This window comes from Podarcis bocagei, assembly GCF_964188305.1.
Source record: "Podarcis bocagei genome assembly, chromosome: 1".
NCBI classification, from domain to species: domain Eukaryota; kingdom Metazoa; phylum Chordata; class Lepidosauria; order Squamata; family Lacertidae; genus Podarcis; species Podarcis bocagei.
Genome location: NC_138125.1, coordinates 28,501,367 through 28,516,536, shown reverse-complemented (window position 1 = coordinate 28,516,536; position 15,170 = coordinate 28,501,367).

Sequence of the window (15,170 nt, the reverse complement as noted above, 5' to 3'; positions counted from 1 at the left end):
CAAATATGTAAATAAATAAATAAATAACCTTTGCCCCATGGCAAAATTTGCCACTGCACATCAGGCAAGAACTATCTAAGCATCCTTGAAGAATTCAGTTTCTGTGAATTCTGTTCTGGTTTCTGCACCCCCTGGACTAAGCTGTGGATTGGTGTGTACAGTGGTACCTCAGGTTAAGAACTTAATTCATTCTAGAGGTTCGTTTTTAACCTGAAACTGTTCTTAACCTGAGGTACCACTTTAGCTAATGGGGCCTGCCGCTGCCGCCCCGCCATTGTCATGCGATTTCTGTTCTCATCCTGAAGCAAAATTCTTAACCCGAGGTACTGTTTCTGGGTTAGCGGAGTCTGTAACCTGAAGCGTATGTAACCTGAAACGTCTGTAACCCGAGGTACTACTGTACTTATGCTTTGGCTTTCACACTTCTCTGAATTTTGCAGTGCAATTCTTGACTTTGAAAAAGTACCAAAATACATTAGGAACATGCATTTTAGGATAAACATATGGTCAGAAATGTGTCTATTGTAGTTAAATAGTAAGTTTCATGCAGATTTTTCCATTTTTTAAAAAAATAGCAAGAGTCATGCAGAAGTTGGATTGGATTCATGGATGAAACACATGTGAAATGGATGTGAACTAGAAATAAACTGATCTGTCCATCCCTATAACCCACCTTACATTTGTGCCTTGAAAAACCCTCCCCTGAATCTTGCTTTTACAGGAAAGTGTCAATCCTGTCGGATTGCCTGGGCTACCACAGCAGCTAAAAGTAAGCGCTCTCTTGATTTTGATTGTAGGGACCAATTCTTGTGAACTGACTAATTCATTAAAAAACACAATCAGGTTTCATCAGAGTCTTCCTAATAATGGACACAGCTTTTACCACCCAGTGGCTACGTTTCCTGCCATCTCATTAACTTCCAGGCACAGAGCAGACTACAGTAATCCTCTCTGCTAATAACTTTTCCCACCTCCAGCAACATCTCTCAACTGTAATTTGATTCAGAAATGGACTTGCTTTCTAAAATTTTGTTAAATGCAATGTGTTGCTTTGGCGCTGAATATCCTGATGCAGCGGGAAGTCAAGTCAAGTCAAGTCAAGCCATGCCAACTAACCAACCAACCAACCAACCAACCAACCAACCAACGAACCAGAGAACCCTAGGCAAAAGACTAGATGTAGAACCATTAACCTGGATCTCATTGGTGTGGGACTAGATTGCACTCTTATTACAAAGGAGTGGGGGAGCTAGAAATCCCTGTTTGCAAAGGCTAGTGAGCAGTGCGGAAGCATGGCAGAAGTAACATTACTAATTCTAGCTGCAGTTGCCAGCAGCTTGCTAGGGACTATTGTAAGAGTAAAATCCCGGTCCGCTTTTGATCACCAGGAGAAGTTGTGGTCCTTCAGATGTTAATGGACTTCCAACTTCTATCAACCTCATGCAACCACCATGACCACTGGGCAGGGATGGTCGGAGTTGTCATCCACAACATTTGGAAGGCCACAAAGTCTCCATCCCTGGCCTGTTGTCAGGGACTGGACAGAGGAGGGAGAGGAATGGTGGACACTGCCTCCTCAGCCTGAACCTGCCAGAGAAGAGGGAGGCAGTATAGATTTACAACAGGGGTTTGGTGAAGGTCACAGCTCAGTAGCTGCAGAGGGGAGAAGCTGGGAAATATTGGGAGGGGAGCAAGAAGGAGAAGAAGCACCAGGGGAGAGACAGCTGACAGACTCAGTGTCTTTAGAAAGCATTCCAGACACACTCCCCTATCCCAGAACCCAGTGGGCATTGAAAGTAGGAGAACAGAAAGCTCAGAGGCAGAAGTCCCGGACCAGCCAGTGTAGGGATGCTATAGAACAGAAGAGATGGAGGGGGTGGGGCTTTACTCAGAGCAACGCCATAACCGAAATCGAGGCACCTTTTCTAGACTTGGTAAGAGCTCTTCTTGTTTATCTGATTCTTGGCTGCCCATCATGGGAGGGATCAGATTCCCGGAAGCCTGACACCTAGGCAAAATCTTTAAGCAATGCCCTGCCCCTTCTTCCCTTACTTGAGTTTTTCTCCTAGCTCTACTGGCCATAACCTTGTGACTGGTTAAAGATAAAGGTAAAGTTGCCCCTGACTGTTAGGTCCAGTCATGGACGACTCTGGGGTTGCGCGCTCATCTCATTTTATAGGTCGAGGGAGCCAGTGTTTGTCCGCAGACAGCTTCCGGGTCATGTGGCCAGCATGACTAAGCTGCTTCTGGTGAACCAGAGCAGTGCATGGAAACGCTGTTTACCTTCCCGCCGGAGCGGTACCTATTTATCTACTTGCACTTTTGGTGTGCTTTTGAACTGCTAGGTTGGCAGGAGCTGGGACTGAGCAACGGGAGCTCACCCCGTCGTGGAGATTCGAACTGCCGACCTTCTGATTGGCAAGCCCTAGGCTCTGTGGTTTAGACCACAGTGCCACCTGTGTCTGTTGTGACTGGTTAGTCTAAGGCAAATCTAACCCAGAAACCTGGATCCAATCCAGAATCTGAACCACAAGGATCCTAGAGACCTCATGACCTATTCCTTCAATTTTGGAATGGAGACGGCTCAGAAACTGCTCCATATTGCTTGAATAGAGAATAATAATAAGCTTGTTAAAATGTGTAAGACTGAATCAGATAAGTGCTGAAGATGCAATGAGGTCGAGGGTACATTCTTTCATATGTGGTGGACCTGTAAAAGGGTAAAAGAGTATTGGGAAATATTTTATAATGAATTGAAATAAATGTTTATAAGCACTTTCCCAAAACAAACAAAAACAAAACAAAACCTTTTTTGTCCTTTTTGTTGAGGATAATTCAGATGGAAATTCCCAGGTGTCAAAAAAGGTTATTTATGTATGCCACTACTGCAGCCCATCCTTTGTTAGCCCCCAAATGGAAAATGAGCAAGGTCCCAACTAAAGAAGAATGGCAACTTAAACTGCTGGAATATGCGCAGCTTGCAGACCTAACATATAGAATAAGATAACAAGAAGAACATACATTTAAAGAAGATTGGAAAATGTTTATTGAATATATGGGGAGAAATTGTGTACACTTGAAAACGTTGGCAGCATTAAAATAAATTCAACAGTGTAAATAAGTTTTGATGGATGTATTAATGGAATACTGAATGGTATAGTTTATATAAAATATGCAGGAATTTATGTTATGCATAATGAACCATGGAAATAGAAGAAGGGAAGTCACTGATATTAAGGTTGTTTACATGAATATTCTAAATTGTAAAACAGAAAATTTGATAAAAATTATATTAGATTTTTTTTTATTGAATACCAACAATAATAATGGGTAATTGTGGCTGGCAGGGTGGAGCCATGGAGCTGCCCTTCCAACATCGCTGCTGCTTTCCTAGATGGGGTCCATATGGAGCTTGGGTGGGGGCTGGGCAGGGATGAGCTTGGGGGCTGCACAAATGCTCCAGCGGGAGCACTAGATTGGCACTCTTGGTTTACTTTCCCCATGTGCACTGAAAAATGGCAGCTCTCTTTCACCAGGAAACAAGTGCTAGACCATAGCAGCAAGAGGAGGCTTCTGATGTTGCGAGAAAAGCAGGCAAATGGCATGGCCTCAAGGGTGATTTACTAAGCCCAAGGCCTTTTCCGGTCAACCACCAGCAAGGGTCAACTCCTGCAGACAGATCGCCCACCCATCCCAGTGTCTGAGTTGTCAGTGGGTTTCTGGAGGATGGGAGAGGGGATGGCAAAAGGAGAGGTCAGGTGTTGGGTCAGGGAATGCTTTCCAGGGCAAGCTGGCAGGCAAGGGCACACGTGCTTCTTTCAAGTGCCTTTTCAAAGGGAGAGAAGGAGTCCTCTAATGATTTCAGAGGGCTGCGCGGCCACCTATGAGCAGCCTATTAAGCAAGGTCGCTGTGCAGGCTCCAGAGCTGCAGAGAGATTAAACAGAGCAACAGCAGGGTGGGAAATAATTGGGACAGGAGTAATTGGAAGGACTCTGGGATCCCCAGCTGATGCCTCATTTATTTTTGTCCCATCGAATGAACTTTTTCGCCGGTTTAAAACACCCACGCACACACATTGTAATTTGCATAACGGCGACCAGCCCATCTATTTTATATGAAGGAATGGGGTTTCAGTAGTCCTCACCCACTGTTCAACCCTGCTGGGACATATGCAGGCAAGATTCTTGGGCAAAAAGATATCTGTAATCTTTATCAGTATTTCAATGTATTGCAGTGACACTAGGGTGGTTGGTTGGTCTGAATGACGATATCTCAAGTTCCCCCAACCCTGAGACTGTGGCTGCAAAAAAAGACTGCTGGAGTGGGTCAAACCCACAGGATAAGCTGAGTTTGGCAGATGCCCTTTTGTATGCAGGATTGGCACCGATGAATCATCGGAAAGGAAATCAGCTAAGGAAGAAGATGTGTCTTTGTTCTTCCAGAGTCTCCCCCTCCTTATGGTAAATGATGTCACCACGTCCTTCGTGAAGAAGCAGCAAGTTGAGAATAAGGCCACATTCACACCATACATTCAAAGCACTGGGATACCACTTTAAAGTCATACCTTTCCCCAAAGAATTATGTACCGTATTTTTTGCTCTATAAGACTCACTTTTTCCCTCCTAAAAAGTAAGGGGAAATGTGTGTGTGTGTTATGGAGCGAATGCAGGCTGCACAGCTATCCAAGAAGCCAGAACAGCAAGAGGGATCGCTGCTTTCGCTGCGCAGCGATCCCTCTTGTTGTTCTGGCTTCAGAAATTCAGAATAATTTTTTCTTGTTTTCCTCCTCCAAAAACTAGGTGTGTTTTATGGTCTGGTGCGTCTTATAGAGCGAAAAATACGGTAGTTTGTGAAGGGTGCTGAGAGTTGTTAGGAGACCCCTATCCCTCTCACACAGCTACAATTCCCAGATTCCTCAGAAAGAGGGATTGATTGCTAAACCAACTAAAACCAGAATTTTAGTTCTTGGAGGGGAATGGGCAGGTGGGAGGAGGTGTCCTAACACCACTGGGTGTGGATCTAACATAATATGATGTGTAAATAATAATAATAATAATAATAATTTATTATTTGTACCCCGCCCATCTGGCTGGGCTTCCCCAGCCACTCTGGGCGGCTTCCACAGAAACCAAAAAACACTAAAATATCATACATTAAAAGCTTCCCTGAATAGGGCCGCCTTAAGATGTCTTCTGAATGTCAGGTAGTTGTCCATCACCTTGACATCCGATGGGAGGGCATTCCACAGGGCGGGCGCCACCACCGAAAAGGCCCTCTGCCTGGTTCCCTGTAGCTTTGCTTCTCGCAATGAGGGAACCGCCAGAAGGCCCTCGGCGCTGGACCTCAGTGTCCGGGCAGAACGATGGGGGTGGAGACGCTCCTTCAGGTATACTGGGCCGAAGCCGTTTAGGGCTTTAAAGGTCAACACCAGCACTTTGAATTGTGCTCGGAAACGTACTGGGAGCCAATGTAGGTCTTTCAAGACCGGTGTTATGTGGTCTCGGCGGCCGCCCCCAGTCACCAGTCTAGCTGCCGTTTTCTGGATTAGCTGTAGTTTCCGAGTCACCTTCAAAGGTAGCCCCACGTAGAGCGCATTGCAGTAGTCCAAGCAGGAGATAACTAGAGCATGCACCACTCTGGCCAGACAGTCAGCGGGCAGGTAGGGTCTCAGCCTGCGTACCAGGTGGAGTTGGTAGATAGCTGCCCTGGATACAGAATTGATCTGCGCCTCCATGGACAGCTGTGAGTCCAAAATGACTCCCAGGCTACGCACCTGGTCCTTCAGGGGCACAGTTACCCTATTCAGGACCAGGGAGTCCTCCACACCAGCCCGCCCCCTGTCCCCCAAAAACAGTACTTCTGTCTTGTCAGGATTCAACTTCAATCCATTAGCCGCCATCCATCCTCCAACCGCCTCCAGGCACTCACACAGGACCTTCACCGCCTTCACTGGTTCTGATTTGAAAGAAAGGTAGAGCTGGGTATCATCTGCATATTGATGGACACCCAGTCCAAACCCCCTGATGATCTCTCCCAGCGGCTTCATATAGATGTTAAAAAGCATGGGGGAGAGGACAGAACCCTGAGGCACCCCACAAGTGAGGGCCCAAGGGTCTGAACACTCATCCCCCACCACCACTTTCTGAACACGGCCCAGGAGGAAGGAGCGAAACCACTGTATAACAGTGCCCCCAGCTCCCAGCCCCTCAAGATGGTCCAGAAGGATGCTATGGTCGATGGTATCAAACGCCGCTGAGAGATCCAGCAGAACTAGGAAACAACTCTCACCTTTGTCCCTAGCTCGCCGGAGATCATCAACCAGTGCGACCAAGGCAGTTTCAGTCCCATGATGAGGCCTGAACCCTGATTGGAAGGGATCCAAATGGTCCACTTCTTCCAGGCGTGCCTGGAGTTGTTCAGCAACCACACGCTCAATCACCTTGCCCAAGAATGGAAGATTTGAGACTGGGCGATAGTTGGCCATACTGGCCGGGTCTAAAGATGGTTTTTTAAGAAGCGGTTTAATGACCGCCTCTTTCAGCGGATCTGGGAATGTTCCCTCACAGAGGGAAGCATTCACCACCCCGCAGAGCCCATTGCCCAGCCCTTCCCGGCTTGCTTTTATTAGCCAGGATGGGCAAGGATCAAGGAGACAGGTGGTTGGTTTCACGCGTCCAAGCAGCCTGTCCACATCCTCGGAGGTAACGGATTGAAATTGATTCCATGCAACTTGACCAGACAGGGCTCTAGCACTCTCCCGCCCCAGCCCTGCTCCCACAGTGGTGTCTAGCTCCTTCTGAATATGAGTGATTTTATCTGCAAAAATCGTTGCAGGAGATCTTGGGGTCTTTACAAGGCCCCGGTGGTAAAGGTGGTTCCGTTAAGTTGCGGACCACCTGAAAGAGTCTCCTGCTACTATTTTCTGCAGATGCAATAGAGGCGGTGAAGAAAGTCTTCTTCGCCGTCGCTATCGCCACTTGGTAGGCTCGACGTTGAGCTCTAACCAGTGTCCGGTCAGATTCGGAGTGAGTTTTCTGCCACCGACGCTCTAGCCGTCTCAGCGATTGTTTCATCGCCCTCAGCTCCGAAGAAAACCACGGGGCTGTCCGGGCTCCATGCAATCGGAGAGGGCGCTTCGGAGCCAGACAGTCAATAGCCCTGGTTAACTCCGCATTCCCTTAAAGCAGCCCTTAACATTGCTCTCCTCTCCCAGCTGCAAAACCAAAAATGTGCAGAAGTCAGAGCAGATTTAGCCATCCTGCATTTATGCTAGCAGATGTTTAGGGAAACAAATTATGGGATGTAATGAGCAAGGTTTTTGCAGGAAGGTTAAGTTTAAGATGCTAACAACTTTCAAAGGGACATGATTGGAAGTGTAAGGCTGATATATGCCAAATAGTGGAGGAATGCCCAAGAATCAGATTGAGAGAGAAGCATGTAAAATTATGGGATGTAGCCGCTTTAAGTAAATTAACATGAGCAGCATGGGTAAGACAGGGAATATAGAATGAGAATGGCTCTGAAACTGTATGGGGCTGTTTTATGCAGGGCTTGGGCACAAGACAAGATCAAGTACTGCGGTAGGAAACCGGTTTCCATTGCTACAGTTGTCTTTTTCGTTGCATTGCTTTCTTTTTTAATCTTTCAGTCTTGTTAGGCTGTCTTCCTTTCAATGTTTGCGGTTATTAAAGCTAGCATGGCTTTATATCATATATTTGCTCAAAGTATTATGCAGTTTAAAACCAGCAACGAAAACACACCTCCTGTGATTTGTCATTCCCAATGCATTTGGTCCCTCAATGAACCACGTGCTTGAAGCACAAGTGCCCACTAGATGGCAATGCAGCCTTAAGGGTGAGATTCCTAGCTCTTTGTGGGAAAGTGTTGGCGTTCAGCATCAGGGATGCCTTAAGGACCAATCTACAAGCACCATGTATTGTTCCAACCTTTAAATGCACCAAGTCCCCCCCTTCCCCAAAGCCCAAACAACAATGTGAGAGACCTGGCTTTCAAATGGACCTATTGTGTGGTTTTTAAATGGATCTCAGTCTGCCAGAAAGTTTCCAGGCTGATCTTTCCTAAATTACTCACTGACATATTTTCAGAAGCAGCTCCTGATTTTTTTGGCTCAAGGTCGCATTGCATAGACACTGGATCCAACTCCTGGATATATGCTGCGGTTCTTTGCCTTGGAAAAATTCTCCTCCTGGGGCAATTCTGATAGTCATGGTTGATCTGTTTATGGCACTATAATTTTAGGGCCAGAGTCTTTTAATTATTATTAGCTTTGGGATTCCGTTTCAGTTTTTATGTACATTACATGCACACTTTTAATGTTTGTTGTTGTTGCCTCTCTTGCAAAGATGAGATATAAACCAATAGCTAATTAAACATGGTGCATGAATGTTGAAGTGGCCTTTGTAAGATAAAGGGACCCCTGACTATTAGGTCCAGTCGTGGCCGACTCTGGGGTTGCAGTGCTCATCTCGCTTTATTGGCCAAGGGAGCCAGCGTACAGCTTCCAGGTCATGTGGCCAGCATGACTAAGCCACTTCTGGCGAACCAGAGCAGCGCACGGAAATGCCATTTACCTTCCTGCCGGAGCGGTACCTAATTATCTACTTGCACTTTGACGTGCTCTCAAACTGCTAGGTTGGCAGGAGCTGGGACTCAACAACGGGAGCTAATTAAACATGGTGCATAAATGTTGAAGTGGCCTTTGTAGCTCTGCTTTTAACAGCTACTTGAACGACAGCATTTCCCAAACTCGGGTCTCTAGCTGTTTTTGAACTACAGTTCCCATCATCCCTGACCACTGGCCCTGCTAGCAAGGGATGATGGGAGTTGTAATCCAAAAACAGCTGCAGACCCAAGTTTGGAGAACCCCTGATCTACAGGAACCGGCAGGTGACTACATTTACCTGTATGTGGCGGAGCTTCAGCTGCTAAGTCTGGCTGATCATGTTGGCTTATTGCTTTATTAAATATGGATACACCACATCCCTTCCACCCAATTTGAAAATGTAAGCCTTATTCGCTTCACAGTTAAGCTGAGGTGTGTACACTTGACATACCTGTTGCACATGTGCTGGTGGATAGGAGTTTGGGGTGGTGGTTTGGAGGGGCAGGGAAACCAATCAGGTAATGCACATTGGATGAAGACATCCCCACGCCTCTAGGGTGTGCAGCAAGATACAAATGTGACTTGAAACACAGCCACAGCCACATATTTTTTGCTTCTGTTTACATTTTCCAGTTTGTGCCTTTTGTCCCTGGTAACAAGTGCAAGGACTGACCTCACATAATTATATGAACCCAGTGCTCCCCTTCCCAGTTTCCAAATCAAGGTAACCACCCAACATTAAGATGAGAATATAATATGTAGCATGTTGAGCATTAAATATGCCATTAGAAATGCTGGCCGCTGCTTCTCTTTCCCTGGATTGTTATAATGAAGACACTTTGCTTTCGTATCCTCTCACTTTCCCACTGTTAATCCCAGACTTTCTAAAGGCTTATTGCCTTTTCAAGTCTTTGCATCTGATAAAGCAATTTCACAATGTAAGCATTTCTGAAAGTTTTGGAAGAATTATTAGCACTGGAATTCTAGCCTGAGGAGCCTTCTCTTTATCACACACCCATAGAAACAGAATGGCCAAGTACAACAGCAGCACTATATATCTAGTGACTTAAAGCAGGGGAGGGGAGCCTTTGCCCCCCAGATGTTGGTAAGCAACCCCCAAAAACAAAACCCCAAAGCGCAGCCCAAGAGTGTTCAGCAGCCTCGTGTTTTGTAGCTGGAGTCAGTCCAGGCCCCGCCCTCCCAGGCAGGTGAAAAAAGACCTTCAAGGAAGGAAGCAGGTCTTCGAGGACTCACAGCCAAGATGGTCTCTGAACAATGTTAGGGGAACAAGAAAGCGCATGGGTGGCAGAGAAGGACATTATTGATGTTATTCTTGCTATGATCAACAGAACCTAAAAGAGCATAGCAGCAATGTTTTTTGCTTCTCTCCCCACTCCCCATGACATGTTTTCAATGGATGGATACATAAACTATTGTGTAAATAATCAGCCTTCTCCAAACTGGTGCCTTCCAAGTGTTTCCCATTCCGGATTGCAATTCCCATCACTTCCAGTAGGGGTGCCAATTTGGGCTCCAGGTCATAGCTGCCCAATGCAATCCGCGATGTAATGTGATGTGATTGCCAAGCCCTTGTGGGGCCTCAGAGACCATGTCTGAGGCCTTGCAAGACCTCCAACATGACTTCCGGTCTGTGTCAGAGCTTGCGCTGTGGGTGCCGAGCACCCACATTTTTTTTTGTGGGTGCCTGGGCCCCCTAAGCCCCTTATAGTTGGTACCTATGACTCCCAGCCAGTATTTGGAAAGTACACACCAGCTCATTGGTGCTGACAGCAAGCCCCTTTGAAGTTGTCACCTGACATCTTGTGACTGATGACTTGATGGCTCCACCCACCTGTCAAAGAAGCCTTCATGGCATGGAGGAGGTCAGAATCTAACTTGCCAATGGGATCTAGTTCACCACCTCTGCGTTTAGCCTTCTAGCCTTGTATGTTGAGTGTGGACTTGCAAGATAAATGAACTTTGGGGACATAATGTGTGGTTTTGCAAGGCAAAAAGCCAAAACAAAATGTTTTAAAGTGAACTGGTATTTTAATACAATGGTTGTAAACACTGGTCCATTAGAATAATTAAAGGGGGAAAGGAAAGATAACACATTTGTAAGGGCCAGTCATAAATAATTACAAAATAACCAGCAAGCATTCCTACATTGAACAATAACAGCAAACATTGGGTGTTTTGTGTATGGCTAGGTGTCACAACAGAAAAGTCAAATTGTGGGCCAAGGTGTAATTATAGAAATGTAGAAACTATAAATTCTTAATTTAAATGGAAGCTTTTATTCCATGACTCATCAGATTGTATGTCTGGAAAAGGACTGTGGCATGTGTGTCAAAGAGGGTCCTTTTTACATGTGTGCACTGGACCCAGAAACAATGCTTGCATTCTGCTGCAAAGATGAGCAAAAAAATTAACAGCACAAGTGAAGCATTAAGCTCACACCTGGGACTTCAGGACAGTTCTGTGCTACCTAAGTAACGAAAATGGAGAATACTTCTTAACATTCTCTGCAGGCTCAGAATGGCACATTTCACTTTTCCCCCTTCTTTGTCCTGGGAATTTATAAGCCAGTTAAAATAACATTCAGCATAACAGCACATAGTCGTGACCACACAGACAAGGTGGAAATAGAGATTTGTTTGTTTCTCTTGCCTATATCTTTTTTTAAAAGCCAAAGAAACAGCCCTTTCATATCAGGATTGTGCAGCCAAGTGTTCCTTAAAGGAAAATGGTTTGTCATTGTACAAATGCCACTTAGATCTGAAAAGCATTTTCTTGTGGCCTACATGGGAAGGGGATTAATGAAATTCCAAGGAAGAGCTACAATTGCAACCACCAATGTGACAGACTCAAGAAGCAGGAGTAAAAGCTTGAAAACAGTAGAAGTCAAGAACAAAACAAAGAGACTTTTTCTAATCTACACTGGCATTCTAGATTTCTTCTTCTTTTTTAGATTTGTGAAAAATGTCGCACTGACAACCGAACAACACGTTAGGGTTGCCAGTGGCGTAGCGTGGGTTGTCAGCACCCGGGGCAAGGCAAGTAATTTGCGCCCCCTAACCCGTGCCGGCCAGGCGTCGGTGGCGGCGTCGGCGCTGCTGCAGCGGCTGCTCCTCCTGCGAGCAGTGAGTGGAGCGCAGCCGCAGCGGCGGCGGGGCGCGCGCGCGCTAGGGCGCAAGGCTGGCGGTGGCTGCGGGGAGCCCGGCGGAGGAAGGAACTTGTCCCTTCCCTCTGGACTCGCGCCCCCCCAGATGTTGCGCCCGGTGCGGCCGGCACCTTTGGCACCCCCCACGCTACGCCACTGAGGGTTGCTGTCCTACCTGAGGTCATCCCAGGGGGGCGTAGGATACATCCGCTCCCTCTCAACATCAGAGAGAGCATGAGGGAGGGAGAGCTCTGATGCTGAAGAGGAAAGACCTAGGGTTGGATTCCCTGCTTCCCATTGCTGCAGAAACCTCTGATGCCCTGGCAATACTGATGTTGGAGCTCTAGTGTTGACAGGGCCAGGATGCAGTTTGAGGGGTTGGTGTTGCGTGAGGACTGGGAAATGGTTTGTATCCATCTGACTATAAGAGGGGAAATGTTATAAAACAACACTGAAGTGATATATAGCCCTTCTTCTTCTTCTTCTTCTTCTTCTTCTTCTTCTTCTTCTTCTTCTTCTTCTTCTTCTTCTTCTTCTTCTTCTTCTTCTTCCTATATGGCCCTTAATCTGGGGATCACAAGGCAGTTTACAAAATAAAAGCACAAAAACACACACCATAGTAACAAACAATGATTCTTCCATTGTATTATATGCTTCACAGATAAGAGAGATTACTCAGCGTATGCTTAGAGAACAACTCTTTCCGATGTCTAGCTGCAAAGGACATAAATGAGGAGTGACTATGCATGTGCATCTTTATACAGTGGTAGCTCTGGTTGCGAACGGGATCCGTTCCGGAGGCCCGTTCGCAACATGAAAGGAATGCAACCCGCAACGGCACGCCTGTGCACACGCGTGTTGCGATTCACTGCTTCTGCGCATGAGCGTGACGTCATTTTGCGTGTCTGCGCATGTGCGAGTGGTGAAACCCAGAAGTAATCCTTTCCGGTACTTCCGGGTTGCCGCAGGACGCAACCTGAAAAAACGTAACACGAAGCAAACGTAATATGAGGTATGACTGTACATGAATCTCAGCTGCCAGCTAAATAAATACATTAAATTAGGTTTAGTCAAGCTGGCTTCATGGTTTGGGGAGCCTTTCTCTGAGAGACTGTTGGTGGGCCTCTTTGAGGAGCGGATATGTTTGTGCATTCAAATGGGAACACACCCAAGATTCCTCCATCAGATGACTTACACAAGCAAGCTGAGCTGAATGCCAAGCTCATTTTTGAGGGGGCAGGATGACCCCTCATTATCTTCTAGCCCTTGGTGGTGAGGTGAAGCCAAAGCTCAGGAATAGCACACTCCATGCCCCTAATCTTTTTGAGATAAACAGCAACAGGTAAGCTAAGCAGAAAGCAAATGGAAGAGCAGCAGCTCAGGTGGCAGAGCAAACACTTGGATGCAAAAGGTGTCAGGTTCAATCCCCAACATCTCCAGGTTGGACTGGGTGAGAAATGTACCTAAAACCCTGGAGAGACGCTGGTTGACAGTGTTGATAATACTGGACTAGATATTCTGATTCAGTACAGTGGTACCTTAGTTCCCAAACTTAATCCGTTCCGGAAGTTTGTTCCAAAACCAAAGCGTTCTAAAACCAAGGCAAGCTTTCCCATAGAAAGTAATGCAAAATGGATTAATCCATTCCAGACTTTTAAAAACAACCCCTAAAACAGAATTTAACATGAATTTTACTATCTAACAAGACCATTGATCCATAAAATGAAAGCAATAATCAATGTACCGTACTATAAAATAAATAAGACAGCATTGTAGATGATAAAAATTAAAATTATTATTTCTTACGTGCACTGATGATAGTTGTTGTTTGGATGGGGGGCTTTTATCCATTTCTGCAGTCACACAATCAATCAATCAATCAATCAATCAATCAATAGCTGAACTGGGTTCCACACAAGTCACAAAAATGAGGTCACAAAAATGAAGCCACAAGCCACAAGCCACAGTCACAAGTCAGTCCCATAAAATGAAGATCAGTCAGTCAAAATAACGAAAAAGCCACACAAACAAATACGCAAAAAATAGCAAAAGCAAAAGCTCCAAATATCACCTCTGTGTTGTGTGGGTGCTCGGGACTCAACAGCTGACAGACTTAACAGGAATCCTCTGATTAGCAGCGGGGGACTCAATTTACAAATGGAACACACTCAACAGGAAGCGGAACATGTTCAGCTTCCAAGGCAAAGTTCACAAACCGGAGCACCTAATTCCGGGTTTGCAGCGTTCTATTTCCAAGTTGTTCATAAACTAAGCTGTTCTAAAACCAAGGTACTACTGTATACAGCAGTTTCTTATGCTCCTAAAAACCACGTGACACTTCATTTGAAGGTTTTTGTTCAGCCTCCACACAGACCTTCTCCGTGTGCTTCCCACCAGGCTCATGATTCTGGCACAGGATCCACCTTGCTATCTGCTGGAGCTGTCCATTCATTTTTGATTCCTCAAAGACTGGGGCTCTGGTGCTCCTCAAACTTGAGCTCCTGCTGTAACTTAATCTTTCAGACTCCGACAGATCCAGACCTGGTTATCAGGGGAGAGCCTGACTCGTGATAATGAAGCCATGCGTCCAATTCTTGGCAAGGGCACAGAAACTCTTGGCTGGGTTTGTTCATCTTTTCATGTAGCCTCGGGGGAGAGCCTGCTTATTCTCAGCTCCACCTCAAAGGGAAAGAGGACCATCCATTGAAAGGTGTCTTTTTTCAGGAGGCTAAAAAACTGAGGAAGGAGTACCAAAATTTAAGCAATGAAAGACGAAGTCACAGGGACCCAAATGACAATGAAATGATATAAAAACATGAATAAATATATATGTACACATTATTTGTTTTTTTATATATAGTATATATAAATATATATATACTATATTTATTTCGTAGATTTTCACGGGTACAGGAATGCAGGTTTTGGTGTCTTCGGGTGTCTTCCCGTGTAAGAGTTGGGGTGTCTAGGCGACGTTTCGACGAGGTCTCACTCGTCATCTTCAGGCTGGTGCTTTCGGCTTCTTGTTACTAGAACAGAGCTCTGTTCTAGTAACAAGAAGCCGAAAGCACCAGCCTGAAGATGACGAGTGAGACCTCGTCGAAACGTCGCCTAGACACCCCAACTCTTACACGGGAAGACACCCGAAGACACCAAAACCTGCATACTATATTTATATATATATAAATATATATAAATAATATATATATTATTTTATATATAGTAAGCTACAGCTGGGGGAAATGGCAATTTGCAATGATGGTCAGTGTGGTGTAGTGGTTAGAGTGTTGGGCTAAGATATGCGAGACTAGGGTTCAAATCCCCACTCAGCTGTGAAGCCTCTCACTGCCTAACCTACCTCACAGGGTTGCTGTGGGGATTAA